At 34.4% G+C, this 25,805-nt stretch overlaps 1 non-coding gene across 1 annotated transcript; it reads right to left on the bottom strand.

Annotated features, from left to right (window-relative positions):
• Positions 1-18,475: 18,475 nt before the first annotated feature.
• Positions 18,476-18,582, bottom strand: LOC139865487 (small nucleolar RNA R71). The gene has a single exon (XR_011765004.1). It is a non-coding gene; the product is annotated as a small nucleolar RNA R71 (small nucleolar RNA).
• Between the last annotated feature and the right edge of the window lie 7,223 nt (positions 18,583-25,805).

Here is a 25,805-nt window from a genome sequence, read left to right as displayed (position 1 = left end):
TGTGTAAAAATGATGCTCACCAAGTTAGCTTTCATTGAGCTTGATATTTAGATCCGATAGACCCAAAAAATATACTTTCTCCAAACCATTATTATTAAAAATTTCATTGATGTATGCATGGCCATTAAAATCATACCAAAGATGAGCTTCAAATTCTTTTTCTAGCCGAAAGTGTCGTTAAACCATATCAACTAACCAAGAAAAATCAACATTGTTAAAGATTGGAGAACCATTTTTTGTTGATTGATCATTAGAATGAAGACATCGATTTTGAAGTGTAACACCACTGCCCCAAAATAAATGATCGCAATTTGGAAGAGATATAGCCATGATTCTAGAATGAGATTAGCAAACTGAAAGTTTAAGAATTTTAAAAACACACGATTTCTACGGTTTTTCTTGTTGTGTGTAGTTGTTTAGACTAGAAAATGATCTAGGCATAATAGTATAAATAAAATGCAGAAATAATTAGAGCCAAATTTAGTACATTCGATTTCATACAAAAATTAGAAAAAGCAAACACAAGTTGGATATAGACAAGGGGGACAACTATTATCATTATTAGGGTTTGTAACCCAGAAGTGTGAGATCTGTTTTACCTTTATCTCAGAAAATCACCATAAAATCCAGAACTGGGAGTTTTGGTTTTATCCATCTTTGTGTCAGGTCATCACATATCACCAGAGATTCATTGCCATCTAAGATAAACCCGAACTGGGAATTCTAATTTTGGGCCAAGTGTACAAACTCATATTTGTAAGATCCGAGAATACTATGTTTACAAATTTTTTTTTTTTTTACCATGCTAGTACTACAAAGTTAATGGCTAAAGGTACTATCCCGCCAAAATTTCTATATAATTGCTTGATGTATATTTCCTCACATTAATAAATAGAATAATAAAAATGGTACTTTCATTGTTAGTTCTTCTAGATCCCAGAAAAACTCTACCTTTAGGTGTTAGTTCACCAGTGTGTAAATTTGCGAGCATTGATACAAAAAATGCACTTTTTAAGGTTTACCCACGATAATGATGCTTCTTATTTAGATACTCAAGTCGACTATAAATATAAAACGGAAAATTAATGAGGATTTGTTGATTGAAAAAGTTGATCAGAAAAGTTGGCCGGAAAAGTTGACTGAAGAAAATGATAATGATGTGGAGTCTAGGTGGCATCCCGATTGTGTCTAGGTGGCGATAACAAGGCTGTCATGTGATGCCCCGTACAAAACCATCGTGTACGGATAATCAATAACAGGATCATTACAAGGTCAAACACTATATGCTGTTTTAAAATAAGTTTGCATTCATAAGAAAAGGTGATGTCATAACCAATGCCAAATGTTTAACAACCGGTAGTGTGCTTCTACGAATAGAAAGCGATAATAATAGTACATGACCCACAGGTCGTTACAAATACATTGTTTCAAAAGTAACATAGTTTGAATGCAAAATAAACGTTTCATGCGAAGACATCTCTAATAAGCGCAGCGGGAGTCTACAAAGTATGGCAACTACAGCGGAAGCAATCAAACCTTAAGCACCTGAGAAAAACATGCTTAAAAACGTCAACACAAAGGTTGGTGATCTATAGTTTAAGTATAACAGTAATGTAAGGTAGGCCACGAGATTTCAGTGTTTCAAAACAGTATGAAAAGTATATGTATAACCATGGGCACTTGGTAACTAACTTAACGTAAATAACACCCCCTAAAAGTACACTTGTCGAGTGCATAAGTTTACGAAGTATTAAACACCCGTTAAATTCTAGCGCTACTAGCCCGAGTGGAGATGTCAAACCCTATGGATCCATATCTAAGATTCGCGTTCACCGGTTCAAAGACTAATGACTAAACGTTACCAAGCTAAGGGGAAAGTTTATGCCGTTGTATAACCCACACATATAATAAGTTTAAGTACTCGTGCCTAGTATGTAAAACGTAAAATGCGCATGTATTCTCAGTCACAAAATAGTTAAAGTAAAAAGGGATGCTATAACTCACAGTGGAAAGTAGTAAAAGTCGATACGCGGGAATAGTAAGCAAGTGGTTGGTCCGAAAGGTCCTCAACCTAAGTCAAAAGTTACTAAGCCAGTAAATCATTCCCAAAGGTTTAAATGTATGTAAATTAGGTCTTAAGTATCATCATCATTCATCATCAAACAAAAAGTGTAAAGTAAGGTTTATTCAAGAATAGAGTTTGAAATAAAGGCTGACTTCGTTCAGTCGCCACGACATCTATACAAACTGAAATGAGGTGAAATCAGTGTTCATGGCTCCGTATATGAGTCCCCTAGGTACTGACCAATTTCCAGAACCAAACTCATCTTCGTTTGACCGTGGAGACGGTTTAAGTGCGAGTAGGCCAGAAATTTCAGCACAACGTTAATAGGGTGTAGTGACTTTCGGAGGGCCATAGATCGTAAACCGTAACTCGGATTAAGACGAGGTCTAAACGGAAAATCATATACTCGAGCCAGAATAACTGAAAATCAACTTTCCAGTAGCCCAGGTGGTCTGATCAGACCCAGAAAACAGTAAGAAAGTTGTTTCGGTGGGTTCTTGGTGCTTGATGCTCATCACGGTTCTCATCATTGATGCGTATAGCTTCAAGTGTACAACTCATTGATGGGTTTGCGTCATCTTTACCAAGTTTTGACCATCATAACACTAGTGTAAGTCTAAGATATGTAGCACAACTCACTTAAGAGTTGTATGAAGGTTGATGAACCAAAGTTACATCAAGATCTTAGATCCGACACATACATGAGTTCTAATAGTAATATTAAGCTACAAACTTGAAAGTAAACTAAATAAACAAGATCTTAAGTTGTAGAACTTAGATCTTAGCTAGATCTTAAAGATCCTAGACTAGAAAGTCTAGATCTAGTGTTCTTAAGTTAGATCCTAAGTTATAGAACTTGGATCTTCACTTTAATGAAACCATAAGTTATGAAACTTAGATTTTCAACTTGTAAAATGTATGTAAGCTTATAAGCTTTTATTTAAAACAAAATTAACAGACCGTAAGCTATAGAAACTTAGATCCAACACAAGTGTATGAAGTTATAACTAGAAAGTTATACTTCCATGTTCTTGAACTTATAAAGTTAACTTTAGTTTCAAGAAATATGAGATCAAGATTAACTAGTAATACTTGACCAAATTATCAACATCATAACTTTAAAGTACTTACAAAAGAAAGAATTAAACTAAAGTACAAGTATTATGTTTATGTTTGTTTCATACTTAGGAAGATTCAAATCAAAGTTTGGATCTTAGGATTTAAGTCTACAAAACATGAACACAAGTATGATTATGAAACTTATGAACTTTAAATCTTGAAAACATTTAAATGTAGAACCATAAACTAACAAGTTAAGGTTCTTGTTCTTGGTTCTTCATCAAACAAAAGATTGAAGAAAGCAAGATTCATGAAGATACAAGTTATAGAACTTGATCTTTAACAACAACAAACAACAACAACAAGTAAATGATGATGATTATATTCGGTTTTTAGGAAGAAAAAAAGAAAGAAACCAAAGCTTTGTTACTTACAATTTAGAGAGAAAAGATGAGAGAAAAGTGTAAGTATTTTGTGTGTGTGTGAAATGAAATGAAAACTAGTGAATAAGTAGCAAAACAAAATTGAAAAATGAACTCCTCCCTCCCCATGGAAGCTCACGGTTTTCATGGCCAAAGAGGGAAAGGTCAAAAGCAAACTTTCAAACATGGGGAGATGGTGTGAGCTAGAAGTAGTAATAAAGTTAAATGGTATGGGAAAGAGGTGTAAGTATACATGTAACAAGTCTTTACATATCACTAATTAATCTTGCTTTTCCTTAATGAAATACTTGCATAATAATGGGCTAATTAGTCCATTAAGAAAGTAGGGTGGGCTTCCAAGTCCATTAACATGAGTCCATTAATAAAAGCCCAAGTCTAAGTAAGTAAGCAACAATTATATAAGTAAAGCCCAAGTAGTTAACTACTAACATTCGTTAATTAAAAATGATTAATAATAATTAATCATGAACGTAAATAATATTCGAAATATTATTCGTGTAAAGTACGTGTGTCACAAAGACAAGTCGGGCCATGAAAAGTTAAATACGGTAACAAGTAACACGTATAAGAACACGTTTATTAAAACACAAGCATTAATAATAAATTATTAATATTTAAACATTAGAAAATCCAGGGTCGTTACATGTCATGTAAACCATATTACCTTAATTTAACACTTTTTGAAATCATAATCCATTACGAGTTCCAAGTTAAAAAAAACAAAATCTTTTTTGCGCATCTAGAAAAGTCATATTACCTTTATTCGCAATGTTTATACCTTACATCATATTACTTAAAGTTTCTGAAATTTTAAGATATAAAAAGTTTTTTTATAGACAACAATGTTAGAAATTAGGGTTGTAAATAATAATCTGAGTGGTTCTTGAATCATGTAATCACCTTTTTAATAAGTATTTCGACCCTACATTCCTCAGGTATCACGAAATCCTAATTAAGATAAGACAAGAATAATATTAGAGTCCAGACAAGAAGATTTAATCAGAGTGTATAGAGAATCATGTGTGTTTTCTGTGTTGTACATAGAAAATTGCTAACGAATAGTCACGTCCTTATAGCGGGAAAACCGATTGGAAGGTAACTTTTCAGTATATAACGAGGGGCGCTGCCCTTTGGACCTTGCAAGAGGGCAGTCCCCTTGACCCCACTATTATTGCGATAGTCTCTAGCCAACTCTTACGAGAGTGCACTTCACACTCCTCAAACCCGTTGTTATAGCTAGATCTTGCTTTCAAATAATCCCAATTAACCAAAATGATTGTTAAATGACACTAAAATTACCAACAAATCCCCCCCACCCCATGCCATTTTATGGTAATCCTTGATTACTAGGGGCGATGCCCCTTGGACCCCGCCAGGGGCACTGCCTCTTAGACCCCGAAAGAGGGCACATCCCCCTTAACCCCCGTTATTTTACGACAGTGTCTAGCCAACTCTTACAGGCGTGCACTCCACACTATCTTGAAGGTCGTTGTTAAGTATAACTAGCTAACTTTTGCTTTCAAGTAAATCCAAGTTAATCCAAATAATTGTTAGATGATAATAAAATCACCAACAAATCCCCTCCATTTTAGTATAATCCTTGTTTTACTAAAGGAATTGAACAAACAGAGCAAGCTAATGCATAAATGGAAATGTTCATAAAAATTAAATTTCTACATTGTATATTATTTTCAAGAAATCGATAATTGGGGTATTCATAAGAATTGAACCCTTCAACCCATTTGAAACGAGAAAATAATATACACATCAGTTTTTCACATAACTCTGATACAAACTTGACACTATTATAGTCATGTGTCCCAATCCTTCAGTGAACTTATAGGAAACTAAGTCCAAAGCTCCTTGAGGAGACAAAAATTCATGCTCACATAGGTAGTTTTTTTACATCTCACACCTGCATATGCAACTTTTCAAAAGAACTATTAAGAAGTAAGACTACAACCTAACTCAACTTATAGGTCTAAACACATACCTTGGGATCATAACATAGATGTGTTTCAATCTTCAGAAAGTAAGATTTATACATTGAATTCAGCTCCTAGCATTGAACTAGAAGCGAATTGGGTGTCTCACTCTGGAATATTTAATCGGACTTCAACTGCTGACTTGTACACTAAGTCTCGGGCTAATACTTTCATCAATTGATCAACTAAGTTTTGTTGTGATCTAACAAAATCCACAGATATTACTCCATTTGGGGTCAACTCACGAACCCTACTGTGTTTAAGACGTAAGTGTCGCGACTTTTCATTGTACATTTAAATATATGCCTTAGCCACAGTAGAAACACTATCATAATGGATGGAAATATGAGATATAGGCTTTAGCTACAAAGGAATCTCATAAATTAAATTCCTCAAACATTCAGCTTCCTTTCCAGCTACAGCCAAAGCTATTATTTCAGACTCCATGGTCGAATTTGTAATGCACATTTGCTTCTTTAAATCCCACAATGTAGCACCTCCTCCAAGTAGGAATATCTAACCAGTCGTAGATGAATGATCTTCGATGTTGGTAATCTAACTTGCATCCATATATCCTTCTATGCCTGAAGGAAATCTAGAATAAGTTATACTATAATCCATGGTACACTTCAAGTACATGAATATTCTAGTTATTGCATCCCAATGTTGAGTACTAGGATTAATAGCAAACATACTCAACTTTCCAAGAACATAAGCAATATCAGGTCATGTACTAGTCATAGCATACATCAAACAATCAATTGCTTGAGAGTATTTAAGTTGGAACCTTCTTTACCTGAATTGGGCATAAGCTTCACACTTGAATCCCTAGGAGTACTTACCGTAGAATAATTATCGCGTTTAAACATCTTATTATTTTCTCAATGTAATGAGACTGTGTAATTGTGATACCTCTATTGTCATGCTTAACACTTATTTCAAGGATTACATCAGCTACTCCAATGTCCTTCATTGAACATAGATGACAAAAATGCTTTCATTCATCAACTTGATCTTGGTTTGTGCCAAAGATCAACATCTCATCAACATATAAGCAAATGATCACACCTTACCAGATTGATCAAACTTTCTATGCACATACTTGTCAGAGTGGTTTAGTTGAAAACCATTGGACAAAACCACATTATCAAACTTTTGATGCCACTGCTTAGGTGCTTTTTTTAACTCATACAATGATTTAACCAGCTTGCACACCTTATTCTCTTATCCGGGAATAACAATCCTCCTGGTTGTTTCATATACACTTCTTCCTCCAAATCACCATTCAATAACGTTGTCTTGATATTCATTTGATGAATCACTATATCATGAGTCACAGCAAGAACAACTAATAATCTAGCAGAAGTGATAGGAGAAACCAGAGCATAGCTATCAAAATAATCAATACCCTCCCTTTGCCTAAATCCTTGGATCACCAATCTAGATTTAAACTTATTAGTAGTTCCATAAATCTTCATCTTCCTCTTAAAGATCCATTTATTTCCCAAAGGTTTACATCCAGGTGGTAAATCAGTCAATATCCAGATGTTACTCTCCAAAATAGAGTCCATTTCATCGCGAAATGCTTCCTTCTAGAAAGCAATATCACAAGATCTCATAGCCTCATCAAAGGTTATAGGATCCTCTTCTATACTATCACAGTAATAGAATTGAGATTGAACACAATCTCTTGATCCTTCAACTAGATAGAACTAAAAATTAGAACCATATGATTTGGGTGTCCTTACTCTACTACCTTTACGAGGTTATGGTGCTTCACTTGGAATTTCTTTCAAGTGAACTCCTTATGATGTCTCACTCAAATAAACCACACTATATGGTCTAGGTATTGGTGTAAATTGAGATTAATCAAACATTGCATCTCTCAATTCTATAGTAGTATTAACTGAAATAGAATCATTAGGTTCTATTATATAAAACCTATAAGCCTTGAAATGCTCAACATATCCAGTAAAGATAGAATTAATACCACTTTCACCCAAAGTCTTTATTTTGAGTTCAGGTAGTCTCACAACAACCTGACATCCACAAATTCGCAAACAATGTAATTTTGGTCATTTTTTGTACCAAAGTTCATACGGAGTAGTATTTCCTCTTTTGTTAGGAACCCTATTCAAAATATAACAAGCTGTCAACATGGCTTATCTCTAAAACCCCTGACTCAATACAGAGTAGGACATCATGGAATTAACCATTTCCTTAAGAGTCCCACTTTTCTTCTCAGCTATACCACTTTGCTATGCTGTATATGGGGCTGTAGTTTGATGAATAATCCCCACTGACTGAAAATAAATTAGATCATAGTACTCACTACCTCTATTAGTGTGCAATGTCTTGATTAAACCATTTTATTGCAATTCTACTTCAGTCTTATAGATTTTATTTTATTTTAAGGCTTCATCTTTAGCATGCAAAAGATAAATATAGCAAAACCTAGATGCATCATCTATAAATGTGATGATATACTTCTTATTTCCTAAAGGAGGGGTAGCATGAAAGCCACATAGATCACTATGAATTAGTCATAAAGTCAAGTAAATCATGTTTATGTCTAAGAAAGGTTTTCTCGTGATTTTATTTAACATGCAAGTTTTACATTTTGTTCCAAATTCATGTCAAAATTAGGAATCAAATTTTGCTTAGACATGCCATACAATCATGCATAATTAACATGTCCTAAACGCCCATGCCATATAGAACTCATCATAAAAGCAGAATTATCAACAACACTAACATTCTTGAAATTCAACATAAACATGCCATTATTATAATAACTAAATCCAATAATACACCACCCATTGAAAATATATACTTGTCAAATTTAAAAACTTGTTAATGACCACAATTATTCAATATCCGGTTGGAAATTTAATTCTTTCTAAACCTGGTAACATACAATACATTATCTAAAATAGTTGTCTTTCCATAACTAAATTCTAATACAACATTTTCCACGACCAAGAACATAGCGATTGATTCATTTCCCATGTGACGCACATCATTATCTGGTTGAAATTACTTGAACCAAAAACGATCTTTACATGCATGACATGTGGCCCCGGAATCAATCCACCACATAATATTATCATCTTGCACATAAAATGCTTTAGAAATTTGTAACACATAATTCTACACAGAATTTACAATATAATCAAAATTCTGACCTTATTTAGGAACTTGGTCCTTAGACCCTTTGTCTTAAACCCAAAGTGCTTCCTCCACCACTGTTCTTTCCAACAAGACAATCTCTTTTAAAATGACCAGATTTTCCATAAATCCAACAAACCTATTTATTTTCTTGTTAGAACCATCGTTTTTTACTTTGAAACTTATGTTTCTTTCCATTAAGTTTTTTGTTGTTTTTGTTCCCACGTTTAGCATCCTTAATCATATTTACATAGTATGATCCAACGTCCTTTCCCTTAGTCATATCAATTTCTTGAACTCGTATTGATTCCTCAATACGTAAGTGGCCTCCTAATTCAGTCAAAGACAATTCCTCCTTCTTATGTTTTAACATGTGTTTAAAATCCTGCCATGATAGTGGCAGTTTGTCTATAAACAAAGACACCAAAATGGATTCATCCATTTTCAGATTAGGTTGCGTAACGTGTCCCAAACTTCTAAGAATATTGTGGAACTGTTCCCTAATAGGTCTTGAATCCACATTTTGTAATTAATAGAATTACTCACAATAAACTTCTTACTTGAAGCATCGTCGGCCATGTATTTGGATTCAAGTGAATCCTATAATTCCTTTGCAGATTTAGCAGATTGATAAACATCAAAGATGGGATCAGACATACCATTTTGAATGTGACCACGACAGATGTAGTCATCGTTATCCCACTTGTTTCTTTTACTGATGTGTTTCAATGTTTCATTTTCAACAGTTTCTGGCATGTGGGTAGACTGAACATAAACAACCTTCAACGTTGAAAGAATAAAACATATCTTCTAATAACTCGTCCCACATTGGATAAAATTTGAAAGTTTGAGTCCCTTATAAGGTACTCTCATCCTTACCAGTCACAACGCGTTTTGGGGCTACAAGCACATCAGATTCCATGAGAACTCTACAGTTATGCGTGCTTGAGCGGGTGTAGTACTAGGATGGGTGAACTCCTGGGAAGTCCTCGTGTGGTCTCAAAGAAAAATTCGTGCGCCTACGGGCAAAGCGAAAATTATTGTGGTCGCAATAAGGAGGGATGTTACAGATGCTATCAGAGCACTAGCCTCTCGGGGTGTGATCGACACTCGGCTCGTGCATCTATGAGGTATAGATCCTGGGTATCAACCTTTTTTTGACCTGATGAGGACGTTAAAATTCTAAGTGGGGGAGTTTGTAATAACTAGTCCACATTGGATAAAATTTGTAATTTTGAGTCCCTTATAAGGTAAACTCTCATCCTTACCAGACACAATCATTTTGGAGCTACAAGCACAACAGATCCCATGATAACTCTGTAGTTAAGAGGACCTCCTGGGAAAGTCCTCATGTGGTCTCCAAGAAAAATTCATGCGCCTACAGAAAAAGTGGACAATATTGTGATCTGGCTAAGGAGGGATGTTACACATCTTCTGTTGCCATCTTCGAAAATCAACACCTTCAAACTTATCCAGTTTTTCAAACTTGGATGTCATCTCTTTTACTAATTCACCAGACATGATTATCACTAAATACTAACAGTTTTGTTAGAAAATAGGGTTGTAGTTCATAATCTGATTGGTTCTTGAATCGTATCACTTTCTTAATTAAGTATTTCGACCCCACAAGCCTCGGGTATAATGAAATCCTATTTGTGATAAGACAAGAACAAGATTACAATCCAAGAAAGAAGATTCTAATAAGAATATATAGAGAATTCTATGTGTATTCTATTGATTCGTAATGAAAGCAAAATTGCCAAAAAACGGATATATTAATTTAGTAGTTAAAATGAAGGGATGCAACCCTTCCTTTTGGCAAGAAAAACTGTTAACGAGCAGTCACGTCCTTGGCCCCTCCAGGGGTGCTTCCCCTTGGACTCTGCAAGGGGGTGCAACCCCTTGACACCCGGTATTTTTGCGACGGTGTCTAGCCTGGTCTTACGGGTGTGCACTCCACAGTCTCCGAACCCTTTGTTAAGTATAACTAGCTAACTCTTGCTTTCAAGTAAATCTCAATTAACCTAAATGATTGTGATTACACAAAAATTACCAACAAATAATACATTCTCCTTATTAGCGGCAGTTAGGAGTCACTGACGAGGGTTCGATCGCGATGCCAGAATCCACCCACCCGATCATTTCCCTGGACGAACCAATACAGTCCTACCGCTCCCAATGTAGTGACCCGAACTTTTCTATGTTTATATATATTAAATGAAATTGATATTTACATGATTAAATGTTTCCAACATGTTAAGCAATCAAACTTGTTAAGACTTGATTATTTGAAATGAGTGTCATGTAGATAATTGACCACACAAGTTGACCGGCGATTCACGAATGTTAAAACTTATAAAAACTATATGATGATATATATATGGGTATATAGTTAACATGATATTATGATAAGTAAGTATATCACTAGGTATATTAACAATGAGTTATATACATAAAAATGAGACTACTAAGTTAAGAAACTCGAAACGATATATATAACGATTATCGTTATAACAACGTCTTACTAAATACATATGTATCATATTAAGATATTGTTACACTATATTTAACATGATAAAATGATAATTATATATATCATTAAGTATATTAACAATGAACTACATATGTAAAACAAGACTACTAACTTAAGAATTTCGAAACAATATATATACGTAACGATTATCGTTGTAATAGTATTTTAACACACACACACACACACACACACACATATATATATATATATATATATATATATATATATATATATATATATATATATATGATGTTAAGATATATTCATACACCATGTTATCATGTTAACATCTCATTTAAGTATAATAACAATGAATTAATTACATTTAACAAGATCGTTAACTTAAAGGTTTCAAAACAACACTTACATGTAACGACTAACGATGACTTAACGACTCAGTTAAAATGTATATACATGTAATGTATTTAGATGTATTAGTACACTTTTGAAAGACTTCAAGACACATATCAAAGTACTTCTACTTAACAAAAATGCTTACAATTACATCCTCATTCATTTTCATTAACAATTCTACTCGTTTGCACCCGTATTTGTAATTGTACAATACACAGCTTCTAGATGTATATACTATTGGTATATAAACTTCAATGATCAGCTCCTTAGCAGCCCATGTGAGTCATTAAACATGTGGGAACCATCATTTGTCAACTAGCATGAAATATCTCACAAAATTACAAAAAATATTATAAATCATTCATGAACTATTTACATGAAAACAAACTTACACATCCTTTATATCTAATCCATATACCAACGACCAAAAACACCTACAAACACTTTAATTCTTCAAGTTTCTTCATCTAATTGATCTCTTTCAAGTTCTATCTTCAAGTTCTAAGTGTTCTTCATATATTCTATAAGTTCTAGTTTCATAAAACCAAGAACACTTTCAAGTTTGCAAGATTACTTCCAAGCTTTCTAATCCATTCCAAGTAATCATCCAAGATCAAGAAACCTTTGTTACTTATAGTAGGTTATCTCTCTAATTCAAGGTAATACTCATATTCAAACTTTGATTCAATTTCTTTAACTATAACAATCTTAATTCGAGCAGAATTCTTACTTGAACTTGTTTTCGTGTCATGATTCTACTTCAAGAACTTTCAAGCCATCCAAGAATCTTTTGAAGCTAGATAATTTCTTGTCACTTCCAGTAGGTTTACCTACTAAACTTAAGGTAGTAATTATGTTCATAACATCATTCGATTCATACATATAAAGCTATCTTATTCGAAGATTTAAACTTGTAATCACTAGACCATAGTTTAGTTAATTCTAAACTTGTTCGAAAATAAAGTTAATCCTTCTAACTTGACTTTTAAAATCAACTAAACACATGTTATATATCTATATGATATGCTAACTTAATGATTTAAAACCTGGAAACACGAAGAACACCGTAAAACCGGACATACGCCGTCGTAGTGAAATCGGGGGCTGTTTTGGGTTAAAAAAATAAAAAGTATCTTAATCTTTGAATTGGAAGTTTATTTTCTTAAAAAATGATATTACATATGAACATGATACTATATCTAAAAATCATGGTTAAACACAAAGTGGAAGTATGTTTTTCAAAATGGTCATCAAGATGTCATTTTTTCGACGGAAATGACTACCTCTTTAAAAAATATCTTGTAACCTGTATTTCCAACTATAAACTTATACTTTTTCTGTTTAGTATCATAAATTTTAGTTCATTATGAAACCATAGCAACTTGAATCACTCAAAACGGATTTGAAACGAAGAAATGACTGGTAAAACAAAATTGGATAAACTTGCTAGTTTTAGCTACAAAAATTTTGTAACAAATCTAGACTAAACATATCCTAACTAATTTATATTGTATTATACATATTATGTAATATTAGGATACCATAGACACGTATACAATGTTTTGACATATCATATCGACCCATCTATATATATTATTTGGAACAACCATAGACACTCTATATGTAGTAATGTTTGAGTTAGCTATACAGGGTTGAGGTTGATTCCAAAAATATATATACTTTGAGTTGTGATCTAGCCTGAGACGTGTATACACTGGGTCGTGAATTGATTCAAGATAATATATATTGATTTATTTCTGTACATCTAACTGTGGATAACTAGTTGTAGGTTACTAACAAGGACTGCTAACTTAACAAACTTCAATCATAAAAACGTAATAAAAAATGTTGTGAATATATTTCGATCATACTTTGATATATAGGTACACATTTTTTATAGGTTCGTGAATCGACCAGTGGCCAAGTCTTACTTCCGGCAAAGTAAAAATCTGTGAAAGTGAGTTATAGTCCTACTTTTACAATCTAATTTTTTTTTTTGGGATGAGAATACATGCAGCTTTATAAATGTTTTACAAAATAGACACAAGTACGCAAAACTACATTCTATGGTTGGATTATTAAACCGAATATTCCCCTTCAAGTCTGGTAACCTAAGAATTAGGGAAATGACCCCTAAATGACGCGAATTCTAAAGATAGATCTATTGGGCTTAACAACCCCCATTCAGGTTATGGATGGTTTAGTACTTCGAGATTATTATACAGACGAGAGGTTCTGTTATGGGAATATTCTATGCATTAAGTTAATGTCGGAACTAGGCGTTCAACATATGAAATATTTTTATCTCTATGCAGTTTGCGAAATGCCTAATATGAGATGTGTTATAAAAATGAAATCTTGTGGTCTATTATTATGATTTGATAATATATAGGTTAAACCTATAACTCACCAATATTTTTGTTGACGTTTTAAGCATGTTTATTCTTAGGTGATTATTAAGAGCTTCCGCTGTTGCATACTAAAATAAGGACAAGATTTGGAGTCCATGCTTGTATGATATTGTGTAAAAAATGCATTCAAGAAACTTATTTTTGATGTAATATATTCTTATTGTAAACCATTATGTAATGGTCGTGTGTAGACGGTATTTTTTAGATTATCATTTTTTGATAATCTACGTAAAGCTTTTTAAACCTTTATCGATAAAATAAAGGTTATGGTTGTTTTAAAAATGAATGCAGTCTTTGAAAAATGTCTAATATAGAGGTCAAAACCTCGCGACGAAATCAATTAATATGGAACGTTTATAATCAATAGAACGGGACATTTCAGTTGGTATCCGAGAGTTGGTCTTAGAGAACCAGAAATTTGCATTAGTGTGTCTTATCGAGTTCGTTAGGATGCATTAGTGAGTCTGGACTTCGACCGTGTTTACTTGAAAAACGATTGCTTAACATTTTTGTTGGAAACTATATATTGTTAACATGTAAATATTATGTGATATATTAATCTCTTAATGTGTTTGATATTGTGTGTTAGATGTCTACCTCTAGTACAAATCCTATCGACTCACCTAATAATAATGAAGAGTCGAATATAGTTTGGGAAGATTCACAAATTTCCGAAGAGGAACCGGAAGAGGAGGAACCGGAAGAGGAGAAACCGGAAGATGAGGAACCGGAAGAAGAGGAACCGGAAGAAGAGGTTCCAGAGGAGGAAATATTAGGAACCATAGAAAAACAGATAAATAAAAGAAAATCCTCAAACAATGGACCAAAGTTAAAAATGGTCAATGGTGTTTCCGCCGAGGAAGAAAAATATTGGGAAGATTACCAATTTTCCGATGAATCGGATCCCGATGAGGATTCTGATGATGTTATAGAAATTACCTCGACCCAATTTGAAAAGGCAAAAGAAAATAATAAGGGAAAGGGCATCAAAATAGAGAAACCTGATTCCAACCCCGATGAACTTTATATGTATCGTCATCACCCGTATTTCTTAAGTTGTAACAATAACCTGGGAACCTCTAAGCCACCAGGTTTTTCTAAACCATTTGTGAAAACAATGGCTCGTATTAGTGGAACATCATATATCCCTAAAAAATTAGCAAAACGAAACAGGTCCGAAGAGGAAGAAACTAGTGAGTCGAAATAAAGAGTTGTAATCATGAGGTGTAAAATACGTAAAATAAGTATGCTTGTACTTTTCTTGTTGTATGTGAAAATTGCTTGTATTATTTGATAATTATCTTTTACGAATCTAACCCTCGTCTATTTTTACAGTATTAAAACAAAAATGGATGTTAAGGATAGACGACCAAAAATTTTAGAAGACCTACCCGGGGACATGATTGATGAAATCTTGTCTAAAGTCGGTCAGAATTCATCGGCACAATTATTTACGGCAAAATTAGTTTGTAGAACATTTGAAGAACGTTCCGGGCATGCCTTAGTTTATAAAAAGCCTTCATTTGAAAGATGGGGTATATCACATTGGGGACACTGTAAGTTATGCTGTGTTTTCTTTAAAGCGTTAAATGCGGGGAACCCAAATGCAATTTTACGCTACGGGTTAAGAACCTATTTTGACTCAACATATCCTAACGTAGGACTTCGTAAGTTAGAAAGAGCCTCTAACATGCAACATAAAGAAGCATGTTATACTTATGGGTTAGTGATGTTGGCTTCTCACCAAAGTGAGAAAAAGAACATCGGATTGCAACTTTTAAATAAAACCTTACCACAAGTGACGGATTCAGTAGTTGGGGTGAGAAACAAGGTTTTTAGATTATTACGGTGCTGTTGGACATTACGAAACCCTCGTCCCTTTGATGACGTTACAACATGTTGTCTTGACAACGGCCACAACGGTTATGTTCCACAAGACCAAGGATGGGAAGTAGTGATATTGCTCAAATGCATCATATATATCTCGCAATATCGTGTGAAATACTCTCGAATCAAGGATAGTTAAGGCGGTTTCTACAAGTAATACACAAAGGTATGTAAAGTATATCGGAAAGTGGTTTACAAAGAGTTTTGATGAATTATGACTATTCGATAAGTTGTGATATCATCGTAGTTGATCCCGATACAAGTTATGGTCAAATTAGCGCTTAAAATGGTAAAACAAGGCTTCAGATATGTTGGATGCCGTCCAAAATGATTGGGACTCCGTCCAAATGAAGAGAGATTATGAAAAAAACGAGACAGTAAAATTTAGCACAACTGGACGCCGTCCAGAAATCTGGACGCCGTCCAGCCCTTCACCACTGGACGTCATCCAGAAATCTGGATGCCGTCTAGGCCTTTACAACTGGACGCCGTCCAGTATCTTGGACGCCGTCCAGAAGTAGATTTCAGCCTACTTTTGCTTTTTGATCAACTTTAACTGCTTTAAAAGTGAATAATTGAGAGGGATACGACCAGATAAGAACCAGAGGTGTTAGAAGATGATTTTAGGAGCAAAATTGGAGAATTCCAAGCTCTTTGAAGAGGCTTAACATCCAAGAATCAAGAAACCAATCCTTCTCCATCTAAGATTCATTCTCTATTAGGTTGATTTCTTGTTCTTAACAATGAATTCTACTTATCAATTGATTGCTAGTTTGTTTGTTAATATGATTGTTGGCTAAACTCTATAATGTTTGTCTAGATTAATAACTGAGGTATTGGATGTAATCTTATTGATTGAAGGTATTATGTGTGATAGATTAAAGCTTGAATTAAAGAACCATGCTTATTGATGTCAAATCATTTGTATCTAGTTAATTGATATGTTGTTGATAAAGAGAACTCTTGTTGATGTATCATATTGATTTACAATCAACTTGTCTTAGATTGATTGTTTACTAAACCTCACCAAGGGGGTAAATTAGATCAAAATGATTAGACGATATAGGAATGAATTGTGTAGAGCGAACGCAAAATACAATTGGTATTCAAGTCTTTGATCTAGCTAATCAACTAGTCACAAATGAAAAGGTATAGGTGATAGGGAACCCTACACTTAGTAATTCTAGTTTGAGTACTTGCTAAAGAGAACTCTTGGCAAGTCGATTTGGGTGATTAGCATATATATCAAAGTTATTTGGTTACAAACACGAGAACTATAGAGAAAAGGGAACCCTTGATCTTGTAATCGAGTTTGCGTATTTACTATAGAGAACTCTTGGTAAATCTATTAGGTAACTTACACACATATTCATTCAATCGGGTCTTAACAATATAACTTACATCCAATACCGAGGGTAAAATATCTAGATGAACATTTCGTATCTTTGATCTTAATCAAACTATCTTATTTGCTTTCTTTGCACTTGTTTTCATTATATAAACTTAAAAGACCAAAAATATTGTTTTTACTCTTAATCTTCTCTAATTTGGCTAAATCGTTAAATAGCCATAAAAACATAATATCTTGTACCGTTAAGTTTCATTTACTTAGTTAATCATAATATAGTTTCTAATTCTAGTTTGACTAATACAACTGTCCTTGGAACGATGCACGGAACTAAACCATTATTTATACTACTACACGATCGGGTACACTGCCCGTTAGTGTGTAACAATCTTTAATCGGTATTTTTCCATACTATTTCATACAACAATTCATATACCACGTTTTGCACATCAAGTTTTTGGCGCCGCTGCCGGGGACAGTTTTGTGTCAAAATAGAAATGTTAACTAATTTGTGATTAAGTACTTTCTTAATTATTTTTAATTATTAATAGTCTTTGATTTTTACTCTTATAGAATCGGTGCGTTTAATATTTTGTTAGTAGTGTGATTGACAGATTTTAGGTTGCATATGCCACATACCCGAAGTTCAGATTCGCTATTACTTACACCGCTTACAGAACCTGATAGAAAGCTTGGTAGGATCCCAAAAGAAGCACTTAAACTTTTTGAATCTTCATTAAAGCAAGAAACTTTTGATTCAGAATCAAGTACAACCAAGCCAAGATACTCTGAATTTGGTGAAACCGTTCATCCTCCAAATTTTGAAATGGAAGGAGAGGCAAGGCAGGTGGTACCAAGACAATCAATGGCAGCCAAGATGAAAGCAACCCGAACCGGACAAGGTAGTGCCATTACTCTGCCCACAGGTGAAGAAAAATTTGAAATAAAAGGACCTATTCTCCAAATGATTAACAACAGGTGTCAATTTGGTGGTGGTCCGAATGAAGATGCAAACGAACATATTCGTCTTTTTCAAGAGATATGTCTTATTTTCAAACTTAAACCAGACACTGACCAGGCCATATTTTTAAGACTTTTCCCATGGACACTCCACCGGGAAGCACGAAGTTGGTTAGATTCATTGGCCGAGGCTACGATAGAAACTTGGGATGGTATGATGGAAAAATTTCTTAAGAAATATTTTCCAGCTTCTAAGTCTGCGAGACTCCAACAAGAAATTACCCAATTATGTCAAAAGCCAATGGAAACCTTATATGAAGCATGGAATCGGTTTACCAAAATGCTAAGAGGTTGTCCAAACCATGGTCTGGATACTTTCCAACAAGTTCAAATTTTTTACAAGGGTTGTGATGTTGCAACCCGAATTTCCTTTGATTAAGCGACCGGAGGTTCACTCATGGACAAAACCAAGCAAGAGGCTTATGAGATAATCGAGAAGCAAGCCAATTATTCTCATGAGTGGCATTAAGAACGACCAATTACTCGTAATGCTCAAGTCCATAGGGTCGGTGCTTATGATGACCTTAGTTCCCTAAGTGTGAAAATAGACGGTGTTGCTCGAAACATGGACAAAATCACCAATGAAATTCATAGTATGAAGGTAGGTTATGAATACTGTGGTGGTCTCCATTTCGGAAAAGATTGTGATGCCGGTTTAACAATGGCTCAAAAAGAAGAAGTGGCTTTCATAAGCCAAAGAAATAATAATCAATTTCAAGGAAGAGCCCAATTTAACCGAAACTTCAATAACCCCTACAACCCTCAAGGTTAAAATTCCAATTACCAACAAGGGTCAAGTAGTGGGTTCCAACAACAAACTCTGGGTTTCTATCAAAAACCCCAACAAGAAGAGAAAAAGTCAAATATGGAGAGTTTGTTGGAGAAGTTAATTGCATCTCAGACCCAGCTTGTCACCAATATAAGCCAAACAAATGAGAAGAATGGACACCAATTTAAAAACCAACAAGCTGCAATTCAGAATCTAGAAAAGCAAATGAGTGGTTTTGCTAGTTTACTTAGTGAAAGAAAACCAGGGAGTTTACCAGGCAATACTAATAAGAACTCCCGAAATGAACACGCCAATGTTATCACCACACGGAGTGGTCTAGCATACGAAGCTCCAAAAATGCCCGAAGATTCTGATTTCAGTATTCCGTTGAACAAAAATGACGAACCGGTTAAGGATTCGAAACAAGTGGTTGAGAAGGAAGAACGGGAGAAACCCGTAGTGAAGCCATATTAACCATCGCTCCCATACCCAAGAAAGCAACAACAAGAAAGGCTCGAAGCTGAAAGGTTAAAATTTCTAGATATGTTTAAACAAATTAACATAAATATGCCTTTCATTGATGTGATTTCAGGTATGCCCAAGTATGCTAATTTCTTAAAAGACTTACTTACTAACCGCAAGAAGATGGAAAGCGTTTCATCAGTCACTTTAAATGCTAGATGTTCAGCACTGGTGTCCAACACACTTCCTGAAAAGCTTCAGGATCCAGGTTGTTTTACTATTCCATGTCTAATGGGTGACCTCAACTGTATGAGGGCATTGGCCGATTTGGGGGCTAGTATCAATTTAATGCCTTATTCGATTTACCTTAAATTAGCCCCTGGGGAACTCAAGACCACATGAATGGCTATTCAACTAGCTGATCACTCTATAAAATTCCCTCGAGGAATAATAGAGAATTTGTTAGTTAAGACCGGGAATCTGATTTTTTCGGCAGACTTTGTGGTTTTAGACATGGAAGTTGATGAGAGAATACCAATTATTTTGGGTCGACCATTTTTGAATACTGCTAGATATGTCATTGATGTTTATGACCAGCAGTTGACCCTTAGAATTGGTGAAGCTAGTGCGACCTTTGCAATTGACAAGTCATTAAAATATCCTGAATCTTCAGATGATACTTGTTATTTTATGCAAAGCATAGATTCACATTATGAGTTCTTGCAGGAATTTCCCGAATCAGATGAAACATGTGTATACGATTTGGCGAGTGGAGATGAAGAATTTTCCGTTGAAGAAATGTATGTGATGACCACTTTGATGGCAAATGGGTATGAACCAACTGAGGAGGAGATAGAACAACTGAACAAGGATAGCGAGTACCGGAGTAAATCCTCAATTGAGGAACCTCCAATTTTGGAGCTTAAGCCGCTCCCTGATCATCTTGAGTACGCTTTCCTTCAGGAAGATTCGAAGCTTCCGGTAATTATTTCCTCACTTCTTTCTAAACATGAAAAAGAACGCCTTGTTTCCTTGTTACAGGCCCACAAACCGGCCATTGCATGGAAAATCCATGATATAAAAGGAATTAGTCCTTCTTATTGCACGCACAAGATCTTAATGGAAGAAAATTCCAAACCAGTTGTGCAACGTCAAAGGAGACTAAATCCTCATATGCAAGATGTTGTCAAAAAGGAAATCATTAAATTGCTAGATGCAGGTCTAATATACCCAATCTCAGACAGTCCGTGGATAAGCCCGGTCCATTGTGTTCCTAAAAAGGGTGGTATAACTGTTATCACCAATGATAAAGACGAGCTTATCACAACACGAACTGTCACGGGGTGGCGAGTTTGTATGGATTATCGTAAGCTAAACGATGCCACGAGAAAAGACCATTTTCCGCTACCATTCATTGATCAAATGTTAGAGAGACTAGCAGGAAATAGCTTTTATTGTTTCCTAGATGGTTTTTCGGGGTACTTTCAAATTCCCATCTCCCCCGAAGATCAAGAAAAGACTACCTTCACGTGTCCCTATGGCACCTTTTCATACCGCCGAATGCCCTTTGGTCTATGTAATGCTCCCGCAACATTCCAAAGGTGCATGATGGCCATTTTCTACGATATGATTGAAGAATGCATGGAAGTGTTCATGGATGACTTTTCAGTCTTCGGTGACACGTTCAATTTGTGCCTTCTAAATTTGGAGAAAATGCTAATTAGGTGTGAGAAATCAAACTTAGTGCTAAATTGGGAAAAATGCAACTTTATGGTTAAAGAAGGCATTGTATTGGGGCACAAAATCTCAAGTGTTGATATTCAGGTGGATCCAGTAAAGGTTGACGTCATTGCCGACCTTCCACCTCCTTCAAATGTGAAGGGTGTGAGAAGTTTTCTTGGGCATGCAGGATTTTACCCGCGATTTATTAAAGATTTTTCAAAAATTGAAACGCCATTGAATAAACTTCTCGAAAAAGATGCACCCTTTGTTTTCACAAGTGAATGCACTAAGGCATTCAACATTTTAAAACAAAAACTTGTTAACGCACCAATAATCATAGCTCCAAATTGGTCACTACCATTCGAGCTAATGTGCGATGCATCGGATTTTGCAGTTGGTTCAGTTTTGGGCCAACGGGTTGAGAAACGTTTTCATCCCATTTATTATGCAAGTAAGACTTTACAAGGAGCTCAATTAAACTACACAACCACGGAAAAAGAGCTCCTTGCTATCGTCTTTTCTTTTGACAAATTCCGATCATATCTTGTCCTATCGAAGACAATTGTCTTCACCGATCATTCGGCATTGAAATAACTTTTCTCTAAGCCGGATGTAAAACCTTGATTGCTAATATGGGTCTTGCTTTTGCAAGAATTTGATATCGAGATTAAGGACAAGAAAGGTGCCGAAAATCTCGCGGCTGACCATCTTTCTAGACTTGAAAATTCCAGTCTTGAAGTACTCTATGAATCGAGTATTAAAGATGATTTTCCCGGTGAATACCTAATGCGAGTAGAGAAGGTGGAAGACCCGTGGTATGTTGACTTCGCCAATTACATTGTTGGGGGGTACTTAGAAACCGGTTGGTTACATCAGAAAAGAAAGAATTTCTTTAATGACCTAAAATACTATTTTTAGGAAGACCCTTATCTATTCAGGCGATGTGCGGATGGAGTTATTCGCAGGTGTGTTTCGGGGAAGGAATGCACCGAAATTCTGCTTGATTGTCACCTTGGTCCAACAGGTGGGAACTTTGGTCCCCAAGTCACGGGGAGGAAAGTTTACGAGGCCGGTTTCTATTGGCCTACAATATTCAAAGATGCCTACACTGTTTGTAAGGCTTGTGACGCGTGCCAACGGGCCGGTCAAATCACTAAACGAGATGAAATGCCTCAACAAAGCATCCAAGTATGCGAGGTGTTCGATGTTTGGGGAATTGACTTCATGGGGCCCTTTCTTAAGTCTCATTCTTACCTCTACATACTTGTTGCCATAGACTATGTTTCCAAATGGGCGGAGGCAAAACCTCTCCCCACAAATGATGGCCGAGTTGTAGTAACCTTTTTGATGGAATGTTTCTCAAGGTTTGGCACACCAAAAGCCCTTATCAGTGACCGAGGCACCCACTTTTTCAATAAGCAATTAGAAAAGGTGTTGAAAAGATATGGAGTGTTCCATAAAATTTCAACATCCTATCATCCCCAAGCTGTGACGACCCGGAAATTTCTGAACAAATTTAAACCTAATCTTATTATGAATCTGATACGATAAGCAAAGTCTATTTAAACTGAGCCTCAAAATTGTTTGAACTATTTTTCATGAATGCATTTGACCTTGACTATTTCCAACGATTCACGAACAACTGTTTGCATATATATATATATATATATATATATATATATATATATATATATATATATATATATATATATATATATATATATATATATATATATATATATATATATATAAAGCATACCTAACAACTTGAATTAATAAAATGCAATATAATTACTTGAACTGAAAATGTCAAAGTAATATATAGAATAATCAAACTGCTATTAAAATGAATATATATATATTGTAATATATATAAAATGTATAAATATTAAATATTCAATAAAGGTTATATATTGTATGATTATTAAATATTATATAGTTAATAATAAATAATAAATTAAAACATAATTTTTATATTAATACTATTATGATTACTTTCATGGTTATTATCGATACTAATATTAATATTAATATTAATATTAGTAGTATTAGTATTATTATTTTCAATATAAAATATATAGATATAAATTTGAATACACGAGTATTAATATTATAATAGTTATATTTATTAATTAATAAGATTAATTATATTATATAGATAATATATATACAGTTAAATAAAAACAGAAATACATATGTATAGATACTGAATGATATATACACATATATATTAGGAATTAGTTTAGAATCTGTATTATATTTAATAGGTATAATAAACGGATATATATAAATATATATATATATATATATATATATATATATATATATATATATATATATATATATAAATGCGGTATTATATATAAAAATACATACATATATATATATATACAAAACATTGTCAGATGCATATATAAACTATGATATCAATACTGTATATACATATAATATAAGATAATATATATTTATACAAGTTAATTGCGTATTCTGTTGTGTATCACTTTCATGCTGTAGGAAATCTTGTTCTTTTGTTCCTGATCCAGTACGATTGATTCCATATATTTCAGTATCAAACAAAGGTCGATGTCTGCTTTATATTTTTTATATTTTCTGTTGTACTGATGAGATAACGCTGTCGAGCAAATCAAACTAGGAAACAAAGGTTAATCGATGTCATATTAGCTGTAATACTATCTACTAGTCTCTATATTCTATTCTGTAAATGAAATTCCATTCAAAACTAAGAAATCAAATCAAAATATCCCTGTCTGTACACGATACCTCTGGTTCATCTTATTTTTCCAAAATTCAATTTTTGCAATCAATTCCAAAAACTAGTAATGCAGTTTTATTTAAAATCTTCTATTCAAAGTATCTGGAAAAATTCAATCTCTAATCCTTCATATTGATCAAGAATTTGTGAGTCAAAGTTTAAAAACTAAAAGGCAACATATTTGTTCTTGGTGAAATTTGAGTTCGTTTTTGAGTTTAAGGAACAATTGATGGTTCCTAAAGTTTGTATACACTAATTGCAAACTGATTCGTGTTAAAACATTTGGTCCTAACATCCTCTATTGCAATATCAATTTTTTTTCTTCTTCAAACCGTACAGCAGCAGCGGTTTTGCAACTTTTATATATTTTTTTTATTCAGTTAATCTTATATAGTTGTTGTATCGATATTACATCCTAAAAATCAGTTTTGTAATGTTAATTAGATGTAAATGTATTGGGTCGTATGATTTGAGGGAAGAAGAAGAAGAAGGGAGAATTATAACGACGGGTTATATATTTATTTTGTGAGTTATAGTCCCACTTTTAAAATCTAATATTTTTGGGATGAGAATACATGCAGCTTTTTGGAATGATCGAAGCCGAATATGCCCCTTTTTGCTTGGTAGCCTAAGAATTAGTAAACCGATCTACTAATTGACGCGAATCCTAAAGATAGATCTATTGGGCCTAACGAACCCCATCCAAAGTACCGGATGCTTTAGTACTTCGATGTTGTTTTTATCATGTCCGAAGAATTTCCCGGAATGATAGGGGATATTCTTATATGCATCTTGTTAATGTCGGTTACCAGGTGTTCAATCCATATGAATGATTATTTTTGTCTCTATGCATAGGACGTATATTTATGAGAAATGAAAATCTTGTGGTCTATTAAAATGATGGAAATGAATGTTTACGATAAACTAATGAACTCACCAACCTTTTGGTTGACACTTTAAAGCATGTTTATTCTCAGGTATGAAAGAAATCTTCCGCTGTGCATTTTCTCATATTAGAGATATTACATGGAGTCGTTCATGGCATATTTCAAAAATACGTTGCATTCGAGTCGTCGAGTTCATCAAGATTATTACTAAGTCAATTTTAGTTGGATATATTATGAAATGGTATGCATGCCGTCAAATTTTGATGTAATGAAAGTTTGTCTTTTAAAAACGAAAGCAATGTCTGTAAAATGTATCATATAGAGGTCAAGTACCTCGCAATGTAACTAAATGTAATGTATTCGTCCAGATGGATTAGGAAGGGTCGTTATAGTTGGTATCAGAGCTGGTATAACACCGTCCATGTGTGGCGGGTTAGTCGTAAAGGAGGTTCTCACAGTGTTACCTGTGACGAAGCATTGGCTCTTAATCCTTGCGATCCCTTACGAGGGTTGGCAGTAGCCAAGAGGCAGGCCCTAAAATCAGTATCTGAGGTACACTCAGTGGTCCCCAGGCGGTTAGCTGGGAAGGCACTGGGTGGGACGGTGGTTGTCCCCAACTGTGTTAGAGTTGGTATTAGAGCGGTGGTCTTAGCGAACCAGGTCTGCATTAGTGTGTCTAACTGATAAGTCGTTAGGATGCGTTAGTGAGTCTGGACTTCGACCGTGTCTGCATGTCAAAAGTTTTGCTTATCATTTCGTGTCGAAAATTACCTACTTATCATCCTTAGGAAATTACCTGCTTATCATTCTTAGTCTAGACACTTCTTATTGCATTGATTGCATGAATAGTGTAGAGACAAAATTCATATCTTAGCGTATCTGAAAATTCATATCTTAGCGTATCTGTTACTGTAGACTT

Source organism: Rutidosis leptorrhynchoides, chromosome 8 (genome assembly GCF_046630445.1).
Source record: "Rutidosis leptorrhynchoides isolate AG116_Rl617_1_P2 chromosome 8, CSIRO_AGI_Rlap_v1, whole genome shotgun sequence".
In the NCBI taxonomy this organism is placed as follows: domain Eukaryota; kingdom Viridiplantae; phylum Streptophyta; class Magnoliopsida; order Asterales; family Asteraceae; genus Rutidosis; species Rutidosis leptorrhynchoides.
The sequence above is the reverse complement of the archived record's forward strand: the minus strand, read 5'-3'. Positions and strand labels throughout refer to the sequence as shown.